This window comes from Poecilia mexicana, unplaced genomic scaffold (assembly GCF_051168715.1).
Source record: "Poecilia mexicana isolate PSO_F unplaced genomic scaffold, ASM5116871v1 scaffold_21, whole genome shotgun sequence".
Classification (NCBI taxonomy): domain Eukaryota; kingdom Metazoa; phylum Chordata; class Actinopteri; order Cyprinodontiformes; family Poeciliidae; genus Poecilia; species Poecilia mexicana.
In genome coordinates, this window is record NW_028263390.1 from 6,763,721 (window position 1) to 6,773,138 (window position 9,418).

A 9,418-nucleotide genomic window follows, 5' to 3' on the forward strand; every position below is an offset into this window, starting at 1 on the left:
TGTTTCTCTACTAATCTGTCAGTCAAGAGAAAGCGAGTCGTCACTTATTAAAAAAAAAAAAAAAAAAAAGAATATTAATGTTCTGCCATACTCAGTGGAAGTTTCCTCCGCTGAAAAGGTTGTCTGACAGAGGGATGAATCTCATGCATGTTTGTCAATATAATTTGTTCCCCCCTCTCTCGCCCCCCCAGAGGAGTGTGCTGGTCCCACAAGGGTTCTGATTCAAATGCCAACATCTGTCTGGCGACGGCGCCGAGACGGACCAGGACACCTTCATCAGAGGTATTCTCCAGCTGACAGAAGCCACAAGGTGGACGAAATAATGGGTGAGCTGAAAGAGGCTTGAATATGCAAATCCCTCCATGCACCCACTCCCGTGTTAAAGCGATCCGTCTTGATTAATATTTCATGTACTGGAAATCTATTAGTTATGTTGGTGGGGGAATGGGGAGGATGGAAACTTTCTCCTTTTTATCCAGATCCTTAGTTTTGCTTTTTTGAATACTTTTGTTTGAAGTCATTTTTGTTTCCTGAATGCTTTCGGAGGGGTTTTGGGAGGGAAAAAACGAGGAGAACTTTCCACAAATATTGGACCAAAAATCACCACATCTGTCTGCAACTTGGAGAAAACTGCTGCCGACTCCTACAATGTTGTCCAAAACTATCCAACCTTTTGAACATTTTCACGTTTTGGATCAGTGCAGCCACAAATTCAAATGTATTTAATTGGGATTTAATGTGATAAACCAACACAAAGGACTACTTGTATGTATTTAGAAGGAAATGGGTAAAAGGTGTAAGTTTTTAATTACAAATCAAAGTTCTGGTGTTCATTTTGCATTTATTAGTCAGTTCTAAGTTGAACCAACTTTCACAGCAACTCCTTCACCATGTGTCAACCAGCTGGGAAATTGTTGCGTAGTCTTTGAAGTCTACTTGAGCATGTATGAACAGGGCATTTTAAGTCTCAGCTCTGTCTTACAACTTGGATCTGGGCTTTGACTGGGCCACTCCATCAGTACCAAATGAAAATGCTGCAAATGTCCATCGTCTTCCAATTCACAGATGATCAACCTAATGTCTTTGAGATTAGAACGTCAACAGGTACCTGTCCACCCATGTCTTATATAGTTTCTTTTTTCTTCTTTGGATGGGCTGCACTGAACCAGATTTTGTTGAGCTTATGTACAATGACAGAAGCTCAAAATGAGTTTATTTGTATAGCACATTTCAGCACCAAGGGAGTTCATACTACTACATCATAAAAATACAAAGTTGTAGAACACAAGGTCAACTTTTGACAAGAAAGGCTGGAAAAAGTCAAGAGATTGTGACTCTCCCATGTGACGCTGTGTGGAATCTCCTGAGACGACTGTGATTGTAAACTCCAGAGGTCAGGAGTCAATCCATATGCTGCCACCTTTCTGGTTTTTCACAGCTTATCCGTCTCTTACAATACTTACCACATAGTGACAGTTTTAACAAATATGTAAAGATATTTTTAATAAGTTACATTATCAGCTTGTGACATAACAAAATGTGAAAAAGTTAAACAGGTATGAATATTCTTTCAAGGCCCCAGTTCAAACAACCGATCATTAGTTGCTCATACTTACTCTGACTCACCAACGTTCCCTAATGGACATTTTTCTTGGCACCGTGCTCCGTCCCCTTTCCTCTCCTGTTCAGTTGATAGCAAAGTGGGTAAGAGTAGCACATCACAGCAACCCACCCTCTCCACCTCACCGCTTTCATTATATTGTCATTTTGAATCATCAGCAGCGACGGACTGGTGGGGGATGACTGACACATTCCTGCGAGCGGAGCAGCTAAATCCTGGCTCTCCAGCGTGTTCTGGCAGGCCCGCGCCTCACGCCGTGCCAGCAGCGGATCGGGCCGGCCAAGTGTCTGGCCAAAGGCGGGAAAAGATGTGCGTGGTGGGATGGGGGGGAATCCCCTGCCCCTACACTGGTTGAAAACAATACATTAGTGTTGAAGGGTGAAGGCGATATACCTGGGAAGGCGTTTGCTCTTCCTGTGATTAAATTTGAGAGAAGAACAGATATTGTGTGGTTAGTTCATTTGAATGACATTACCGTATCGATTACGACATCTCAATTTAAAGTCAAGTGATGACACATTTTATTGATTTTTTTTTAATCTTTCACCGAAACATGAGGCCCCATCAATAATGTGTCAAAGTCAGTCTGTAAAGAGCTGTGGCGTCAGAACAGATATTACCTTAAAAATAAAAATAAATAAAAAAAAAACACATGGTTTTAGCAGTAAATTAGATCTTATTTCTCCACAATTTACATTCTACATCTAAGCACTGCTGAGCCAAAAATACTTGGCGCTACACCACAGTGACGTTCTCGCAGGGCTTACCAGCGCCGGCAGATGAGAGCGAAGCTGGGAGAGGAAGACAATGAAAATTAAGAGAAGGGGGGGAAAAATGGGGAATGAGAGAGAGAATAAAGAAAGATCGGACAAGCTAATAAAAAGAAGTCCCGGTGCAGCAGAGCGGTGGCCAGGATGGAGTCTTCAGAGACTTTAGATTTCATAATATAAAGTCTCACAAGACGCTGGGATCCACATCAACCAGTTAGCGGCGGTTTTACAGCTATGACTCTGCGGTGAAAACCACTTTGTTGCCTTGGATGTAAATTACGTGTTCATACGGAGTCATGGGCTCTGACACTGAAATGATCCAAAACACTGATCCCCTGTGCTTTTTTTTCCCTTTTCTTCCCCCTCTCACTAGACAGCACAAAAGCCTAAACTAAAACGACCCAACTCCTAGCAAAAGTATTCAACCCCTTAAACTTTTTCACATTTTGTTCTGGTGCATCCACAAATAAAGGCTCTTTATTGGGACTTTATTTGGTTTATCTTAAAGAGGTAAAAGTGCTTAAAATTATTAAGCAGTAAAAATCTGAAGTGTGTAGCTTGGGTTTGTATTCAGCCCTGATACCTCTAAATAAAATCCATCACAATCTTTCAAAGTCTTTAAAAGTCACGGCTTTTCTTTTAAAGTGGAGTTTTTTCTCTCCACTGTCGCTACATGCCTGCTCAGTGTGAGGAGGCATGTCTATCAAACTGTGCTACAACACAGTTTGATAGACTTTTTCAATTACTTTCAGTAACTAATTGAGCGTTGCTGTACTGTTTCACACTAGGATCAGTGGGAATTTATGTGTGAATTTAAATTCTTTTTTTTTGTAAAGTGCACTGAGACATTTGTTGTAAATTGGCACTATAGAAATGACTTGAATGTGATAGAAAACAAACAGCGACATGGTGGAGGCAGCATGATGCTGTGTGAATGCTTTGCTGTAATTCCACCAGAACGGTGCTTCTCAATAATGGGTATCATTTTCCTTTTACTTCACAGTTATGATTACTTTGTGTTGGTTAACCACTTAAAATCTCTTTGAAATAAACTGAAGTTTGTGGCTCTTTTATGGATAATTTTAAGAGGGTTCAAATAAGTTTTCAAGGCACTATTAAAAAAAATTATTTTCAGGTTTGTTATAAGAGCAGAATTATAATTAAACCAGTGTCACCACAGTGGCACTTTTTGACACAAATCAATGACTTTAGTTCTGTTTTCAATCTAATCTGCCTTCAGTTCTAATATAAATAGTTGGTTGTGAGGATGTGAGCAGCTCTGATTTTGCTCATTTGTCAAACAAAAAGAGGCTAAACTGTTGAAATCTCAGCATGGCGAGGTTACAACGTGACAACCTGAATTTGTCTGAGTGATATTTGTAACAATGGCGGTGCTAATTGTGGAAAAAGAAAAAAAAAAAACCTACCTCCTGCCTCTTCTGGAAAGTTATCCTTCCTTGCCCTTTAGATGATTTAAGAATATCCAATATCACAGTTTAAATGTATTTTCAAACAAATATTAAATCTCCAGCTGATTTAGATGGACAAACAAGCTTTCTGAGAGGAATACCACGCAGATTTCCAATATTTGCTGCAATCATAGCAAAATGCTTCACTAATCTGCGTTTAGGGAAATGTTGGATAACAAAGAGTCACTACCTGCATATTTCCTGCAAAAAAAAGAAAAAAATTGTTGTTTTCAGCACAATGTTTCTGTCATTTCTGTAACAGAAGAACTGGGTTCCCAAAGAAATGGGCAATGATGCATTGCGTCACAGCTTTCTATGCTGATGCCAGTGCAGGAGTCCTTTGGCCCAAATCCGTTTCGAACTTGACTTTACAAATATTCTTAAGGTGTTTTCTACCCACTTCCGAGACACACGTAGCAAATTAAGAAAAACAGAAGCTCTGTGACTTCACATCTGAAACAGCAAGAGCTACTTATCTAAAAAATGTTTTTTTCCCCCCTTTGCTATGACAACATATAATCTGCTCACCCCTCCTTTTTTTGTTTTGTTGTTTTTGCATAATTTCCACGTTCAAAGAGCATAGGGCCACCGCCGAAGTATCTGAGGACCAGTCGCTTAAGCTAACTCTGCCCATAAACATCCTGACGCCAGTTAATTGTTGGTTTGAGGATCACCCCCCACCACCACCACCAAAGCCAAACCTTTCCACTCCATTGACTTATTTTTTTTTCTTTTTTCAGTTTCTCTCTTTTTTTCTCCCCCCCACTCCATTCTTGAAGCATGAATGCAATTTTTATAGAAAATGTAAGGTGGAAAAGGCAAAGAAGTGAGGGGAGAGAAAAAAAAAAAGGAGGGAGAGATTGCAAGCAGCAGTGGTGTGAGAAGGGGCGTATGGCACCCATTATCTTGTTTATTAAAAGCAAGTTTCTTTCCTTCGCTCCCTCCTCCCTACGCAGCTGACCGCAGATATTTCCAAAGGGCCCCCGCTCTGCTGTTCTGTGCCTACTTCACAGGCTGCTGGAAGGGTCACAGAAGTTGAAACCAGAGGGTGTCAATCGCCTGTTTTGCTTTGTGACCCGCTGGAGGCATCACAAAGGCGATGCGAAAGCGTGCGTGCTTGCGTGCTCGTGGTATGCGCCGAGGGTCGCATGCACATGTGCGCGTAGCTCAGCGTAATTTATGTTTGCATGTGCGTTTCTCGGCGATGAAGCCCCCAGACGAGTACGACGAGAGAGGAGGCCGGGAGCCAGATCTGGCAGCTGCGCTCATTCATTTCTAACAGAGGAAACTGGAGCTTTTTCAGCACACAACTTTACTACACGTATAAACTGTGCTTACAAGTAATATTTTCAGATTCTTTTATATGCGCATGTTTCTCCCACCCCTCCACCCCTCGTACTGGGTAGTAAAATAGGCTCAAGGTGCTGTCATAAACTTGTAATTTTTACAAGCCGCGCGAAAAAAATCCAGCTTCGATTTTTCTAAATAATTACGACAATTTACGGTTTTCCTGCTCGTCAAAAATAGCCGGTCACGTGCGTGAAATCAGTGACAGATTTCTGGCCCAATATTTGTTGCGATGCTTGAAAATTTTTTTTTTTTTCTCAAATCGCTTCCACCTTTCAGGCAGGGATGGACGAAAGCAAAACGTTACATGTCAGGACAGACCCCCATCTACTCTTTTGCCTGCAGATTTGAACCCGATGTAGCAGATGGTTTGTTCGCACACAGCCACCCAAGAAGAGATCCTGGGAGTTATAGAGAAAAAGAGACAGCGCTCTCGAAAACAGCTCTGCGGGGAATTGGATCAAACGTCTGGCTATCGGAGGCTATGTTCAATTCAAGCACGGAAAACCATTTCTTGATGTAGTGGGAGAGAGTCGAAGTGGAAACGGGACAACTGGTTCGTAGAATCAGCTTAGAGGATTTTCTGAAGTCCTAAATGAGTAGGACAGTCCAGAAGCTTGATGTTAGCCCACTTTATTCTACGTTAGTGTTTTATAAGAGCACCCAAGTTGTGTCAGATTTTCGTCCCACTAGTCAATTTGAGGCAAAGTGCAAGAATTTAGGATTTTTTAAAATCATTTTTCAGTTCATCAGTGAGAGGTAACAACTTCATATTTATTACACCTCTATCATACCTGATACATTATCATGTTTGAAAGCTTCACCATTTCTCCTCCAAATATTCTTTTTGCCACAGTCAAAAACAACAAACAACCTCACTTTGAGTGAGTGCAAAGCAGGAGTTTATAAAGGCAGCAGCACAGGTGAAAGCCATCAGCAATGGCACAGGTGAGAGCAGTGAGCTAATCAGCAGGTTTGGGAGAGGCTGGGAGCAGTATCAATCATGACAGGAAACAAATTATTATGACAAAAAAGTAATTCAACAAAAAAATATTAGTGAAATTCGAAAGTCTGAAGAACATAGAAAAAAATCTGAATTCTCCTACTGCTAAAGATCCCGGGATAAGGTTAAAAAACTACCATTATGAAGCAGAAGTGTACGCTAGACATGTGTGTTGTGGTTACCAAAAGGAGAAAGTTATGATTTCACATAATTTAACATGGGAAGTTTCATATCAACATCAAAACCAGAACTCCTTCATTGGTATTGCGCAAAAAAAGCACGAAATTAAAAAAAAAAAAAAACTCTCAAAGGCAGTGCAAAAAAAAAAATAAAAACATAAAAAATTAAATAAAAATTAAGATTTTTTTGTCCTGGTCATGCTTGTACTGAAAAACTCCAAACACAAATACAGAGCAAAAACATTGCATGAACATAAAGAAACAAAGAATCATAAATGAGGTAAAAGCAGAGCCACAAAAAAAAAAAAAGGCCATATTTTTTGCAGGCCTGTCTGTGCAGCAGGTTTCTCAGTGGCTGTAAATCCATATTCAACATGACTTAATCGCTCAGAGGTGAATTCACATGTCCTCCAAATGTTACTTCTTGGTGTAATGGGTACCACCCCTCGCCCTGTCCGTGGACGTGTTTTAAATGCTTTCCACACCGTTTCAAGATGCCCACATGTTTTACCCAGCAGACGTCGAACAGCACTACTGTATACGAAGTGATGCAATCTTTTACAGCTGCTAAAACCAACTGTAAAACATCTGAAGCCTCTCCGTATCTTTGGTCACAGCGAGTGAGATTCAGCCTCTTAAGTGTCAACAGTAAAACTCTCCACAAAACTGGATTCGTATGTGCGCCTCCCTGGCTGTTGGCTCACAACTCGAATTGCACATACAAATAAGTTAATCTTATAGCTAGAAATAAGGCGCTTCTGACATCATTCGGGCTCTCAGAGCTGTTGACGCGGCTAGGACGGTTCCCAGGGAGATTTCCCTGTGTTGTGGCTTTTTCCTGCTGGAGAACTGTTAACACAATACATATTTTGAATGTATTTACGAGGGATTTTGACAAAAATATGTTTTTTTTTTTTTTTTTTTTTTTTGCCAGTCACATTCATTGCTGTCGCAGCGGCTCCAGATCATTTCTGTCATAAACATCGCAAATTAACATTCTGGTATGTGTGGTTTTACAGTTTGGGTTGAGACATGCTAGAGTTTGCATACACAGACTCTGAAGTGTCATCCAGAGATCATTACAGAAGAAGAATACTGCAGCTTTCTATGACAAATTCCACCCACTGTGTAACTTTGTTTCCACCGTCACCTTCGTGTCGCATGATTTCATTTATGTCAGCGGACTTAATGTCAAGATTTTGAGTGGGAGTCTTTACAGAAAAAAGGAAACTGCTTATACTTTTTTTTTTTTCCCTAACAAGTAATAATATTTAGTTATTTTAAACAAAAATTCATCACATGTATCGTACAAATATTTACACATAGTTTTAGGTGAGAATGTAACAATTTGTTCAAACAAAATTTGTTTTTTTCTTGATACAGTTGTTCAAAAAATCAAGTATTGTCACATTTTTGCCTGTCACATTCACTGCGACAGGCAAAGCTTTCATGTTTATATAATACATATATGTTGGAATAGATATATAAAAGTAGCAATATATCCTTTTTCTTTTTTTTTTCTTTTGTCTTACTTAGATGTTTCAGATCAAGAAACCCCCTCCCTAAATTATGAAGCATCCACACTTAGTGCTTAGTCCCAGACCTTGAGAATCAACAAATAGCTTGAATGGAAAGCCCCTAACTCTATAAACTAGGCTGTATGATTTCATAAAGCAACCTGACCTGCTCCAGTCACAGGAAAAAGCTAGGACAAATAAGAGACCGAGGACAATGAAGTCTTTTCTACGCCTTTTAGGCTCTGGCAAACCACAATTGGTCACAAAGCATCCCAGAACAACATGTACAGCACTGCAGTCCTCACTTGCCTCAGTTATGGTCAGTGTTGGTGATTCAATAGGAACGAGCTATCGATTTGAACATCATGATGCGTTTTAGTAGATGGACCCAAATTTAACAGGTGGAAGCATCGAGTAGATTTTGTGGATTTAAATTGAAAAAATAATAAAGAACAAAAAACATAAAACAAAAGTATGGAGGACAGAGGGAGACAGAACAGAACAAAAACATAACTGGAACCAGGTACAACAAGATAGTAATAAAATTTAATAGGATTAGTCAGGAGGAACCAGCAAGGAGGGACTGAGAATGAGGTTTAATCTAATGGTTGATTAGAAACGGGTTGCAGGTGTGAAGGGAGAGAGTAAAAGGCAGGCTAGAGAGAGAGGGAGAGAAAGCGACATTATAAACTAGAATCACTAAAGAATTAAAGTAAAACAGAACCAACACTGATCTAATAAAGAGAAACTAAAATATACAGAATAAACAAACCTCAAAACCTCAACAATTGAAAGCTTAAGTGAACTTCAGAACAATGATCAGAAGTGCATCATCACACCAACAAGACAAGGTGACAGTTTGAGCAAATATGCAAAGAACTATTTATTTTTTATTTTTTTAGTTTATAGCTACAGTATGTAGCTTTTACAAAGGCTTAAAAAAGAATAGTGTTTTGGAGTGGGCTAGTCAAAGTCTGATGGAGATGCTGTGGCATGACCTCAAACGCCCATTCAAGAAAAAAAATAAAACCTGGTGTGGACAAATTTAAACTATTCTGCAGAGATGAAGGGTTATAATTCCTCCACAGCAATGTTGATTACAAATAAAATAAAAAATATTTATGGATCTAAAACGTAAAGCAAACAAAGACTCATTGCTATTTCAACGAAAATTGCATTTTTTTTTACTGATATTTTTGCCTGATATTGATACTAATTGAAATGTGACAGAAATAATTCACATTAGAAATATAGTGAATATTTTACAGCACTCTAAGTAAATCAAGTCATGAACTTCGTATCAACTCATTGTGTGGAATATCTAACAAATCTTCAGCAGGAAAACGTCTGTTATTCAATTTGCACCAAGCTAATCTCAAAGGCTGTTCAATTAATTAGGTCCAATTACCGATACAGAGTTCTAGAGGTTATCTGCTCTCGCCTCATACTGCACTCATTCATCCGCCGACCCTCAGCCGTGCTGTGATTCGAGGCGCTGGCTGCATGGCTTCA

The 9,418-nt window shown here is 39.6% G+C and overlaps 1 long non-coding RNA gene across 1 annotated transcript in view; it reads left to right on the forward strand.

The window, feature by feature from the left end:
• LOC106916237 (uncharacterized) overlaps positions 1-9,011 on the forward strand; it is a 54,546-nt gene extending 45,535 nt beyond the window's left edge. The window contains exons 2-3 of the long non-coding RNA XR_001417942.2: positions 192-326; positions 5,553-9,011. This is a non-coding gene — a long non-coding RNA (uncharacterized LOC106916237). The remainder of the gene's footprint in view (positions 1-191; positions 327-5,552) is intronic.
• The last annotated feature ends 407 nt before the right edge of the window (positions 9,012-9,418 follow it).